This window comes from Pogoniulus pusillus, chromosome 1 (genome assembly GCF_015220805.1).
Source record: "Pogoniulus pusillus isolate bPogPus1 chromosome 1, bPogPus1.pri, whole genome shotgun sequence".
NCBI lineage: Eukaryota > Metazoa > Chordata > Aves > Piciformes > Lybiidae > Pogoniulus > Pogoniulus pusillus.
In genome coordinates, this window is record NC_087264.1 from 47,588,524 (window position 1) to 47,601,215 (window position 12,692).

General features: G+C 41.4%; 1 protein-coding gene across 13 annotated transcripts in view; it reads right to left on the reverse strand.

Annotated features, from left to right (window-relative positions):
• Positions 1-12,692, reverse strand: part of FOXN3 (forkhead box N3) — a 233,356-nt gene that overhangs the window by 54,419 nt on the left and 166,245 nt on the right. The window lies entirely within an intron of this gene.

A 12,692-nucleotide genomic window follows, 5' to 3' on the forward strand; every position in this document is an offset into this window, starting at 1 on the left:
AGTTGCAAATCGTATGAAGCTCTAAGTTTAGTTCAACAGGGTAATACTTTCTTTTCAATGATCTGCCATGTAAGTGCTTTGGGTCATTACTGATTTTCTTTGAAACTCGGGTACTATCTCTTCCTTCTCTATAGCAGACCCATTTGTTTCTGCAATCTCCCTTCTAGGACAGGACTTCCATCCCCTGGAAAGTGTAACTATGAATAAGCCCATTCTTTTTTCAGCAGTGGCTGCTGCATAAATGAAGACAATTCAAAACTTCCAAGTATATTGAGAGCGTGAGTCTTCTCATTTCAGGGCAAGAACTTTAATTTGAAGTGGCAGCTACAGCACACCACAGACTCACCACACAACACAACTGATAGATGGTCCTAAACTTTAAGTAGCTGGCACCTCATTTGAGGCTTTTGATTAGAAATCTTGCTTGTTACTGATGGACCCCTCCACCAGCCACAGCAGTGCTTCTGAGTAAATTTAATCATACATTTCCTACTAAATCATCTTTTTGTAGTGCTGGTGCAATGACATGTGCCTTCCTCTACAATTACGTGATTTAACTGGAAGTGGTAGAAGAGAGGTGGGAAAAAAACGGAAAGGCACAGCTAGGAAACTATGATCAAACCCAGAGTGGTTCAACAATTTGCTCCTGCTGTTTGTCCAGAGCAAACTGGTGTCTCCTGAAGTAGGCATGCATTATGCCCCACTCTATGCTAAAACACTACCAGCTGATGAGATGCACACAGCATCAGTGCAGCAAACACTGTGCCAGGGAAGAGAAACTTAGGCTTGCAACAGATGCTGCAATTAAAATGAAAAGAGCTGCAAAGCTATTCTTAATTTCATTCCAGAAGTAAACTGTTTAACTGTAATTAATGATCAGTTTATTAAATAAGCATCAAGCTTTTACGTCATAATTCTCCTAGAATCCTCGGCTGTTACACAACACTTCAGAACGAATTTATATGGGCTGCTTTGATTCTGAAACATCAGTGTTCATTTATCCATCAAGGGCCCAGCAGGATACATTTTACCGTTCATTTTAAAGTCAAATACAAGGCGATTTTACTTATGCTTCAAGATTAGCTCAATGTTTGCACTTTTGCATGTCAGGCCACTTCCAAAGACTCACAAGCCTCTGGAACTCACTGCATTTATCACAGCAACAAAGACACAGGAAAGGTCTTTTTGTGTGGGTGGGGGAGGTGGGTTTGGGTTGTTTTGTTTCGTTTTTCATTTAAATTTCACGTTACCTTTTTTTCCCCTCCCCTTTGTAAAAGTATAGCACTTTCTGGCATTCTCTTCTTTTCACAGACCAGGTCACTTTTAACAGACCAACACGCCAACAAATGGAACACATTTCATCACATTTACTGAGTCCTCATTGTGAGGACAGACTATAGATTTGCAGTGCTAATAAAATTTGCTGTAACACAGTCCAATACAAATAGCTAATCCCAGCTAGTCTGCAGAACAGAGTAAAACCAGGCATGCTCTCAGTGGTGACATCGTTGTGCTTTCCAGGGTACTACCAGACACCTCGGCTTCAGTACTAACATAGATGAAAGAATCAAGTTATGCTTGAAAACTCCTAGTCCATTGCAAAGAGCCACAGGTTTTACAGCACTTTCCACTAACTCCAGAGAATACCAGCAAAGAACAAAATAGCACCCTGTCAGCTTTGAAAGAGGTGTTATGCTCTGCCACCCATCAATGCAAAGAATGATTAAGTCTTGATTCCTAGTGCCAAAGACTTCAGATAAAGAAGCAAATCCTTCATTTCCAGACATGATCACACTTAGCAAAGCAAGAAAGGAAACCACCAGTAAGGTATGCTTGGCTACTGAAATTTACTGAGAATCACTTGGAAGTAAGATTTCTTTCTACAGTGATGCAGAAAAATCTATTAAGTGGAGGCACCAGCAGATACTTATTTATCTGAGGTTAACATGGCTTTATGAAGAAGCAAGAAATACTTAGTTTGGATGACAAATCATTCCAGAAATATTATTAATCCTCCGAGTGGTACATATTTCAGGTTTCAAGAACCAATTAGAAAGGTCAGCATTTATCTTTTTGTCTGTTTCTAGCCTTAATAACTTTTGCACTCTTCAAAAGATTAATCATTGAAGAGAAAGATATAGAGGTTTATAAAGATGAAAAATAAGCTAAGCACAGTAAGAGAAGATCCAGACTGGACAAAACTTATCTCTACCTATTCTGATTTTGATGACTGTAGCCTACCTTAATCCAAAATCTAATTATTTGGATTAGACTAGGACAGTGGATTTTCCTGAAATGCCCAGGCAAACCACGTACAATTTCACATTTGGCACACAGGGCTGCATTTAATTTCCAAATCCCTTTTAATTCCACACAGGCATTTGCAATTTCTTTTTCCCCATAACAGGAAGTATTTGTCCCTCTGCAAAAGTTAAAAAAAAAAATCAACCAAACAAAATCCCTGCCTCTAAACCTAGAAGCAGACTGCTATTTGGCTTTTGTTATTATCATTTGCTGTACCTGAGCTCGTTGTAATTACTACAAAATTATGAAATTCTACAGTGTTTCAAGTGAGAAATATTTTTTCAGGGGGATTGTTTTGTATTTGTACCAGAAATGGTTGTTAAGTACTAGAACAGGCTGCCTAGGGAAGTGGTAGAATCCCTAGAAGCAGTTTAGAAGACATGCAGATGTGGTGCTTAGGGACATGGTTTAGTGGTGACCTGGTAATACTAGGTTAATGGTTTGGCTTGACCATTTTAAAGGTCTCTTGCAACCAAAACAATATAGGCTGGATATTAGGAAGAAGTTCTTCACAGAGAGAGTGATTTCCCATCGGAATGGGCTGCCCAGGGAGGTGGTGGAGGCACCGTCCCTGGGGGTCTTCAAGAAAAGACTGGATGAGGCACTTAGTGCCATGGTCTAGTTGACTGGATAGGGCTGGGTGCTAGGTTGGACTGCATGATCTTGGAGGTCTCTTCCAACCTGGTTGATTCTATGATTCTATAATAAGGAAGATACCCAAGATGCATTACTAAGAATAAAATAAAACCAGTTCCCTCAAAACTATCAGTGTATATAAAACTCCATTGCTTGAAGAGGGCAAATAATTGGATTGTTTGCTGTAGTATGATCTTGGAGGCTGCACCAAGCACCGCCCTAGGAAAAGATCCTCTGAAAGATCTGCGCAATGCTAGTTTGTACTGCTATATGCTTTAATTAATGTACCGAACAGACATTACCATTTAGATAAGATAATGCTCCCCCGCCACCCCACCCTTGAATTCTGAAACTCTGCCAGGTTTCTCAGCCCCTCATCCACTCCTATTTCCAGCAGTGCTCAGGCCCTGGTTATCATTAATTCAGCTGCAGTTGGAGAGTGCAGTCTCTTCAATTCCAAAGTGCATGAACTCCTTAATTTGAGTGCTATGTGATTCAAGTACTTTAAACAGAGAAAATACTGCAGTAAATGACAGACCTCATACTTGCTTATGCGACTGCTTTAACAGCTGTGTGGACAGAGTGAGCTGCATGTGTATGTGCAGCCCCAGCTGCCAGCACAGACACTTCAGAAACAACACCTGAGAAACCCTTAGTCTCCTAGCTGAAATTTCAAAGGGTTCATGTCACAGTTTAGGATGCCACAGCAGGAGGAGTAACTGGGGTTTAATCACACGGAACCTAGCTTAACACAGTAGCTATGCCTGCTGTGAAGTTGTACAGATAATCAGGGATAAAAAGATACTCTCCCTGGTCGTGGAAATACTAATGGTATTTACAACCACTTCACACAGATAATCCGTTACTCCATGGTTCCTTTCTCCTCTCCTTGGTCTTGGTGTGTATGTACCTTTTCACTTGGCCAAGTGCAAAAGGTTTTTCATCCCCTTCACCACCTTGCAATTCTGGTCATCTGTCAATCACCTCACAGAAAATGTTCACCACTGGCAAAGAAAATCTACAGCAAATTTGCTACCACATGTGCAAACAGTCATGCCTCCAAAACTCCACGTCCAAAGCATAGAGGCAGGTACTTAACAATTTTGGGACACACTTCTCGACTATGATGAGAATCTCTCTCAAGGTGGATTTTTAAATACATGCCAGAATCAAGGAGAGATCAGGAATCCTCTTGCTCCTGACATGAGTTAGGAACTGGCTGGAGGGCCAAGCCCAGAGAGTGGTGGTGAATGGTGCCACATCCAGCTGGCGGCCAGTCACTAGTGGTGTCCCTCAGGGATCTGTGCTGGGCCCCATCCTCTTTAACATCTTCACTGATGATCTGGATGAGGGCATGGAGTCAGTCATCAGTAAGTTTGCAGATGACACCAAGCTGGGGGCAGATGTGGCTGGGTTGGAGGGCAGAAGGGCTCTGCAGCGGGACCTTGACCGCCTGGACAGATGGGCAGAGTCCAAGGGGATGGGGTTCAATAGCTCCAAGTGCAGGGTGCTGCACTTTGGCCACAACAACCCCATGCAGAGATACAGGCTGGGGTCAGAGTGGCTGGAGAGCAGACAGACAGAGAGGGATCTGGGGGTGCTGATTGATACCCACCTGAACATGAGCCAGCAGTGTGCCCAGGTGGCCAAGAGAGCCAATGGCATCCTGGCCTGCATCAGGAATGGTGTGGTCAGCAGGAGCAGGGAGGTCATTCTGCCCCTGTACTCTGCACTGGTTAGACCACATCTTGAGTCCTGTGTTCAGTTCTGGGCCCCCCAGTTTAGGAGGGACATTGAGATGCTTGAGCGTGTCCAGAGAAGGGCGTCGAGGCTGGGGAGAGGCCTTGAGCACAGCCCTACAAGGAGAGGCTGAGGGAGCTGGGATTGGTTAGCCTGGAGAAGAGGAGGCTCAGGGGTGACCTTATTGCTGTGTACAACTACCTGAGGGGTGGTTGTGGCCAGGAGGAGGTTGCTCTCTTCTCTCAGGTGGCCAGCACCAGAACAAGAGGACACAGCCTCAGGCTGTGCCAGGGGAAATTTAGGCTTGAGGTGAGGAGAAAGTTCTTCACTGAGAGAGTCATTGGGCACTGGAATGGGCTGCCTGGGGTGGTGGTGGAGTTGCCGTCCCTGGAGCTGTTCAAGGCAGGACTGGACGTGGCACTTGGTGCCATGATCTAGCCTTGAGCACTGTGGTAAAGGGTTGGACTTGATGATCTGTGAGGTCTCTTCCAACCTTGTTGATACTGTGATGATAGGCACAGAGTTGACCCGAAGAATTTCCTCAAACACTCCATTTAAGCCAGAGGTACTGGTGCTTGCCCAAAAGGTTATGTGTGACTTAATTAGATAACACTTTAAAGTACTCTGAAGACGAGAAATGCTGCATATGGCAACCACTCAGTTAGTAACAGGATCCAAGCAAATTAACATTCTTGAAAATATTTTGTAACTTTTGAGGACTTCAACCAAGAGTTTCTATCACAGTGAAGGAAATAATAATTGATGACACACAAAGGCAGAGGGAATTAATTCCTAACTAAATGATTAAGTAACAGAATTATCTTTTTTGTTAAGTGGATACACCACAGTCTCTTCCCGAGTTGATATTGACTTTCATAATGGCTGTTTGAGAGTCCCTTTTCATTAATTTTTGAGTATCTCAGATAATACAATAAATAAATCCATTCAATTTCACATAGAATTGGCATGTAGCATGCAAACTATGCCAGAACTGGTAGTCTAGAATTTCTTACATATACAAATAACTCATCTAAATGAAAATCATGAAGGTAGCAGAACTGAAAAGCCCCAAACCAAACTCCACTCATCAAAACGTGAAGCTAAGAACTGCAACACTTGCGGTAGGCTCTCAAAAGTCACTTTCCACAGTTCATGCACTTAATAAAGCAGAGAATAATACTTTTTAAAAAGGGTTACGTAACAGGAGGATCTGAATGCTAAAGTCAACATAGCAGAAGAGCAAAATTAAAATTGCATGGAAAAATATAAATTGGTATTTTTTCCTCCAGCCTATACACTACTTGCAGTAGACAAAGTCACTAGCAGTAGCTCATTAATGTAACTATCAAACAGCTTTGTCAGTAGAATGAATTATGGCTAAAAGGCAGCCAGATGGGGTTCAGAGACTGTAGAAGAAATAAGACTTGTGAAGCCACCACATGAAGCAGTGCAGTGAAAACTGGAACAATCTTTGTGGTGGTGTAACATGAACAGCATGTCAAAACATTCCCCAACTTGGGCATTTTGTTAACATGTAAAACTGCTCCTTGCTAGCTTAGGGAATTCAAGCAGAGAAAAATGTACGAACAGATTCACAGACAGATTAGTCTGATGCAATGAGGTCTTTCTAAAGATGCCTTCAATTCTAACTATATTTTACAGCAATTAACTCTTGTCACCTGGTTTCACCTTTCACAGGGCCCAATGTTGCTTTTTGAATCACCTCTTTTCAAAAGAGTAGCTGGTCACATGAACTGTGGGAATTGTTTCCCTTTACAGAGGTCAGCTGAGTATCATCACCCTCCCCAAAAAAGGCTAACTGTAGCTCCCCAACGTGGAGCTCTAAACAGCCAGCCTCCTGGCCAAAGGCAACCCCTGCGTTCCAATCAGTGGGGACAACAGGAAGCCCTGGATTATTGCTTTGCATGCAGCTTGCATACCTGGAGCTGCTCATCACACAGGCTTTTTTTTTGCTTCTGAATGACCAAACATCAGGCCTGCAGGGAACAACTTCTACAGGCTTCAGCTTGTTGGCTTCCTATGTAAACTCAACAGCACTTTGCTTCCCAATTTTTGGTTAATAAAAAACAATCAAAATGAAGAACCTTGGGAAGCTGAGGTGTAGAAAAAAGATATCTTTAGTAAGTGAATGCCTCAAGTGTGTTGGGTGCTGCACGCAACAGTCCCAAACAGCAGTGCAGCTGGCTGGTGTAACTAGCAGACATACAAACCAGAGGCTCACGACACTAATTACAGTTGTCATCCACTGAGTAACACAAATCACGTCATCTGATAAGAATATTCTACATTTCATCAAATTATTTGTGAATACAATTAAGGAATCTGAAATGTGTGAAGTGTGGTGGGGTATTACATGCTTACAGACATGGTTGCTCAGGTGACTGAGAGTTCAAAATGAAATCATGGCTAGTCACTTTTAAACCAGAGTTTTCCGTGGTGACAGACAGGCATCGGGAACTACTGAAGGTCACAGTTTCTCTCCTCTCTCAGGACCCTTGGCCAGCCACTGCAACACTTGGATGTGCCTCTAATTGCAGGTTACAGGCTGTTCCAAGAAGCAGTTTTGAGATTCTTCACGTATTATCTCAGGTCTATAAAGCTGTCCCTCCCCCTGTCAGGCTCAGCAAGCACATACCCCTAGGATATTATCTGGTTAAGAATTTCATCTTACAAAACAGGCTTACCAGCTGAATAAAACATCTACAGGAACTGTATACTTCAGGATCTGTTTTCACATAACAGATCTAAGACACATTTTTTATTATTTTACACTTATCTTCACTGGAAAAGATTACCCAGCTCAGAGTACTGCCACAACAACTCTATTTATTCAGAAAAACGTTTAAAAAAAATGAAGAGGATAAATGTCTTTACTTAGACTGGTAGTTCACTATCACCATCTTAGACTACTTCACTCAATCCATGGATTGCTAAACAGCTGTTAAGTAGACTTGTGTACTAGGAAACCTCATTCTTGACCTTTGCATTTCATTTTCCTTCTCTTGCGAAATAAATATTTAAGATTTGCTGTTGCAGTTAATTACAGAGAAGGTAAAAGATCACTAAAAAACTCAGGAATGTTTGTTTTACAATCTTTGGTCGTTGTCATCCCAGGAGTGGAAACTACAGGCTACCTTAGAGTTTAATGTGTCAGGAAGAACAATTACATGTAGCCAAAGGAGGCACCTCTAAAGACAGCAGTCAAATCATGAAATGTTTACAGAATAAATCACAATGCCACTGACCTATATGCATCTGCAAGTTTGGCAAGAGAGTAACTACTAATCCTAGAAACAAAATTTCAGAAGGATTAACTTCAGACATCTTCCAGTAAATTTGAATGCAGTTCTTCAGAAGTAATTTGAGCTCTGCTATCCCCATCATGACTGAACAGAAAAGACAGGGAGTCGTGACCTTGCAGTATATGTGCTTGCTAGGCTCTGCTCCCATCCAATTCTGCCTTGTCTCATTTCTGCCTCTAAGTATTAAGCTGTTCAACAGATGCTCTGAAGAAAATTAAGGGTTTTCTGGGTATTTTGGGTAGCAATTCGAGTAGATTGCATCAAGCTGCTTCTCTTGCCTTTCTGTATAAACCTGCGCTCCAAGCCCTGTCATACACAGGTTGCCTTGCCAGCGATTAATGCCACCCAAAGCACTAACAACAAACATCAGTGCTGTACTCAGTACCTGCTGTGCTAAACCATTACTCAGACACCAGTTCACATGCTTGCAGTTTTATTTTCTACACCAGCTTGATTTCCAGAGGAAAGGAACAGCTGTATCTGTGCAAGACACTGTAATACATTTAAAAGGGCAGCTAAGTTACAGATACAGTAAAGAATACTATCCAGAAGAGCCAAAAAGCAAAACCAAATAGACAAACTCCTCAGACATTGATGCCAGCCCAAACAAACAAACAAATTCTCTTAACTTCTTAACTGATAATGCACTCAGGCACCATTTGCTGGGTTAAGCTTTTAAGTCACTAACTCGTTTCTACAAGTTTGAAAATGGAGACCTACCTATTCTTGTGGTTTATCAGTGTAATAAAGGCAACAACACCACAATCTCTCTCAGCAGCCACTACAGCAAAATTTGCAAGAGACAGATCCAAAAGCATAGTTTGACCTCTCTGGATATCAGAGAGCAACCTTTTAACTGAGACACACAGAGAAAGCTATCTTTGGTAATAGAGCATGCTGTTATTGACGTAATAACATCCAGGGAAATTAGAGGGAGGGGGAAGTCAACATGTTAAGATTAAACTAATTTATTTTAAACACACCATCTCTCACCCCACCCAAGATGAAAACCTACAATGCATCTAATGTTTTATAACTCAAATTTGCTTTAAGCATAGCAATGTCAACTGCTGTGATCAAAACTGGAACTGCTCGAAGGGGAGAGGAGAAGTCATCAAAGGAACAGTTTCAGATTTGGTCCAAAAAACAGAAAGCGTAGACTGACAGAAACACAAAGTACTATAGAGAAGAAAATGTTTCTTGAGAAAAACTTAAGGGGAAAGGGAGAAATAAAACATATGGTCGTGGAAAGGACTGTCTTCATCACCAAAAAATTCCCAGTAAAACTTAGCATTTTGCTGTATTGATACCTCAAGCCTCGCATTTGGAAGACCCAGAAAACATTTCTGAACAAGAATGGAAATATTAAGATATCCCAGAAAAACACTGTAACATATTTACAAGTAATTTTACCTCCATAGACAGGTTTCAGAGTTTCTGAGAAGAGGACAAATGCACCAAATCTCTAGTATAAAAAAGGGATATTTCTCTACATAACTGTGTGTTTCTTTGTACATGTTCAATTTATTAGATAACTGCACATATTTATATTTGAATGCACACAGGCACAGACACTTGCCACATACAGCTGATCAGGTGGTCTGGACTTAGCTGTTTTATTCTTTCCTCTCCAGGAGAAACAACCTATTGTTCTAGTTTTTGAGCAGAAACAACTTAATATGGCAGTATCAGAATCGGAGCGCTAAAATCCAACATGTGGTTCACAAAGCAGCACATTCTGTTTTGTAACAAAGAAAACCAACAGATGTATCCACACAAATGAAGTGCAAAAGCTGCAAAGCAAGAATGCACTGCAGAAACATGAAAATGGAAGATGTACAGAAAATTGTCTTAGTATTTTCAAACTGTGCATATATATCAGGACTGGAATTTCCCATTACTGTATGAGCTATTTTGATTTGAATTTCACCTTATCCTTCTCATGCACTACAGAGCAGTATGATGAGCTAGACACAGAAATAAATACTGTCAGAGTGAAAGAGAATTTATTACCTTTACTGTGTGCTATTGCAAGCACTGGGAGACTTCAACATATAAAGAGAAATAAATCTAAGAGAATCTTGTGATGAATTAAAGGATTCTGTAATGGCATGTCTAAACTGATGGAGGTTATTCTAAAATAATTTAAATGAAAGTCATGTTTTCGTTGTTATTTTGTGGTTGGTATTAATAATTCTTTTACCAGCTTAAAAGTCTCACACTCTTCTCAGAGATCACCTTTAAGAAAATGAGAGTTTATCCCACTGCTGATTAGAGAGGACTGTTTGTAAAAGATCATCCTTCAGGATATGGAAGCAACTTATCTTTCCTTTACAAAGCAGGAGGGGTGTGGGAAATAACTGCTATATACAGCATTTTCATGTTCACAGTCTACTGCCTTGGCAGATGCACCTCAAGTAGCATGAAACCAGTAGTGTAAAGCACTGTTTACCCCAAAAGGATCCCTAGCCTTGGTTTTGGGGTTTCTTAACATACTGTACTTCTACTGATAAAGAAAAATAATCCTGCTTCCTTTCCTACCAAAGTCTCAATTCAGTTTTGAGTCACATATAAAATGCAGGAAAATCAAGTGCTGCATTTGCAGTTTAAAAAGCAAACTCGGCCGTGCTGGAGTTCTGCATACTCTCAAGTGTTCAACTGAAGAATCTCTAGTGGCAAGATTTATTCCAATGTCTAATACCAACAGATTTTCTTCACTTTTATCTTAAATAATGCAGTAAAATGTGTAAGACACTGCCCATCCTCCCATTTTAATGTACTTTTCCAAACTGTTCAAATACAATTAAACCCTCTTGGTAATATGCCATTAGCACTGATTTGCAACTTTTTCTATATGCTGTAAGAAGTGTACTTTATACAAACAAGAACAACACAGCAATCTTTAACCAGCAGCACATAGATCTGCTCTGGCCTGCAGAGAGAAATCCTTAGCATGTTAGAGAGGAAAAAATTCTTGCTGATAGTAACTGTGAACAACATCCAACACAAGTAAGATCCAAAAAAATCCACAAGACATGATTGGAGTTGATTACCTTCACTGTTTTTCACTAGTTATGAAGGTTTGGCTTCCCCAGAGATCAAAACCATCTAACTGTCCATCACACAAACAGGTCATAGCAACAAAGCATCTTCAAAATTCCCAGAGCTTCTGCTTTAATTCTCTCCATACAGGTCTGTCTCAGGAAACCTGACAGATAGTTAAGAACAGCTCAACTTCATAACAGGCTTCCCCTGCTCATAGCAATCTGCACATCACCAAAACTGCTCATAGCAACACAACTGCAATATTGTTCTTATTTTAGTAATCTCCATGTAAAGCACAGGCTTATGCCCAAACAGACTCTAGAATTATGAAAGCCAAGATTACTTCTAATATCAGCCACCTTCACATTTTAGAAATGCCAAACATTCACAAGCTCTCAGCACGAAGCATATGCTCCAGCTCATCAGCCCAGAGATTCTGAAGGCAATAATCACAATAATTTCACAGTTAGGGCAAATAAATCGTTGTGTGCTCTACCATTTTTCTCATTACCATGCAAATTTTACTGCTAGTTTCTAGCCGTGACTTCCTCCGAGAACTGCTGCTGGAAAATGGGATCTAAGTAGCGGTACACTATGTCCCTGTTGCAGGCCACCAAAATTTCCCACTCTAAATCCTATCCTAGCCAAAGGTGGCTTGCCTCTGAATTCCACCTACAGAAAAGGTTTGACACTGACTACTGCCAGACTTGTCTCTGTATCTGCAGTGATAATGTCCAGCTACACGGAACTCCCTCAAGAGATGCTCTCACCATGCTGCCAGGCATCCAGAGACCCTCAGCATAGGCAAACAACCCTCATGCTCTAAGCAGACTACAGCTCCTGGCAGGGAAAGAAAAACATTGGTGGATGGAATCCTGGATGTATGGCCTTCCAGGTAAAACAGAAAGTCACTGAACAGGAACTTGCCATTTCTCTTGCTGTATCTAGCCTATGTCTTCCTTCACCCAACTGAAATCCAAAGGGCAGCACAGTTAGTTTTTATTACGTTCCCTATGTGTGTTTCAGGGTGGGGAAGGAGCAGGAAGGGACAGTATCTATGGACAAAACCAACTATGCCAATGCCTACAGAAGGGCCACTCACAGAAACTACATTTCCAAAAAACGCTGAGATCAGCTGCTGGTAATTTAAAGGAATTAGATTTCAGCATTCAAATCTCAAAGCATAGCCACATAACCTGCAAGACCAGCCTGAAAAGTACTTAAGAACACATCTGAAGCCATTTAGCAGCATCCTTGGAGCAACAGTACTTGTAGATCACTTCAGCACTGAACTGTCTGGGCAAGGACCATCCAGCTTCTCACCTGCTCTGTGCTTTGAGTTGTCTCCCTGTTCCTTCCTGCACTATGATAGTTATTGAGGCAGTCAAGCCAGCAGTGCAGGGACTTGCAGAAGCAGTTATTTTCTCTTTGGAGTGTACTGCGAAGTGCTGTTTACTGTTGGGGCTCATATAACAGCTGACACAGAAGGAAGGACAGGCTGGTACATACAGATGTATCCTCTCCTCTGCCCAAGGTTAACATGTGGTAGGACCTGCCTTGCAGCACTCCCACACTCTCCAGTTGTCAAGGAAAGTAAACAAAGCCAGTAAACTTAATCTTGAGTCACCAAGAAGTAATAATTTC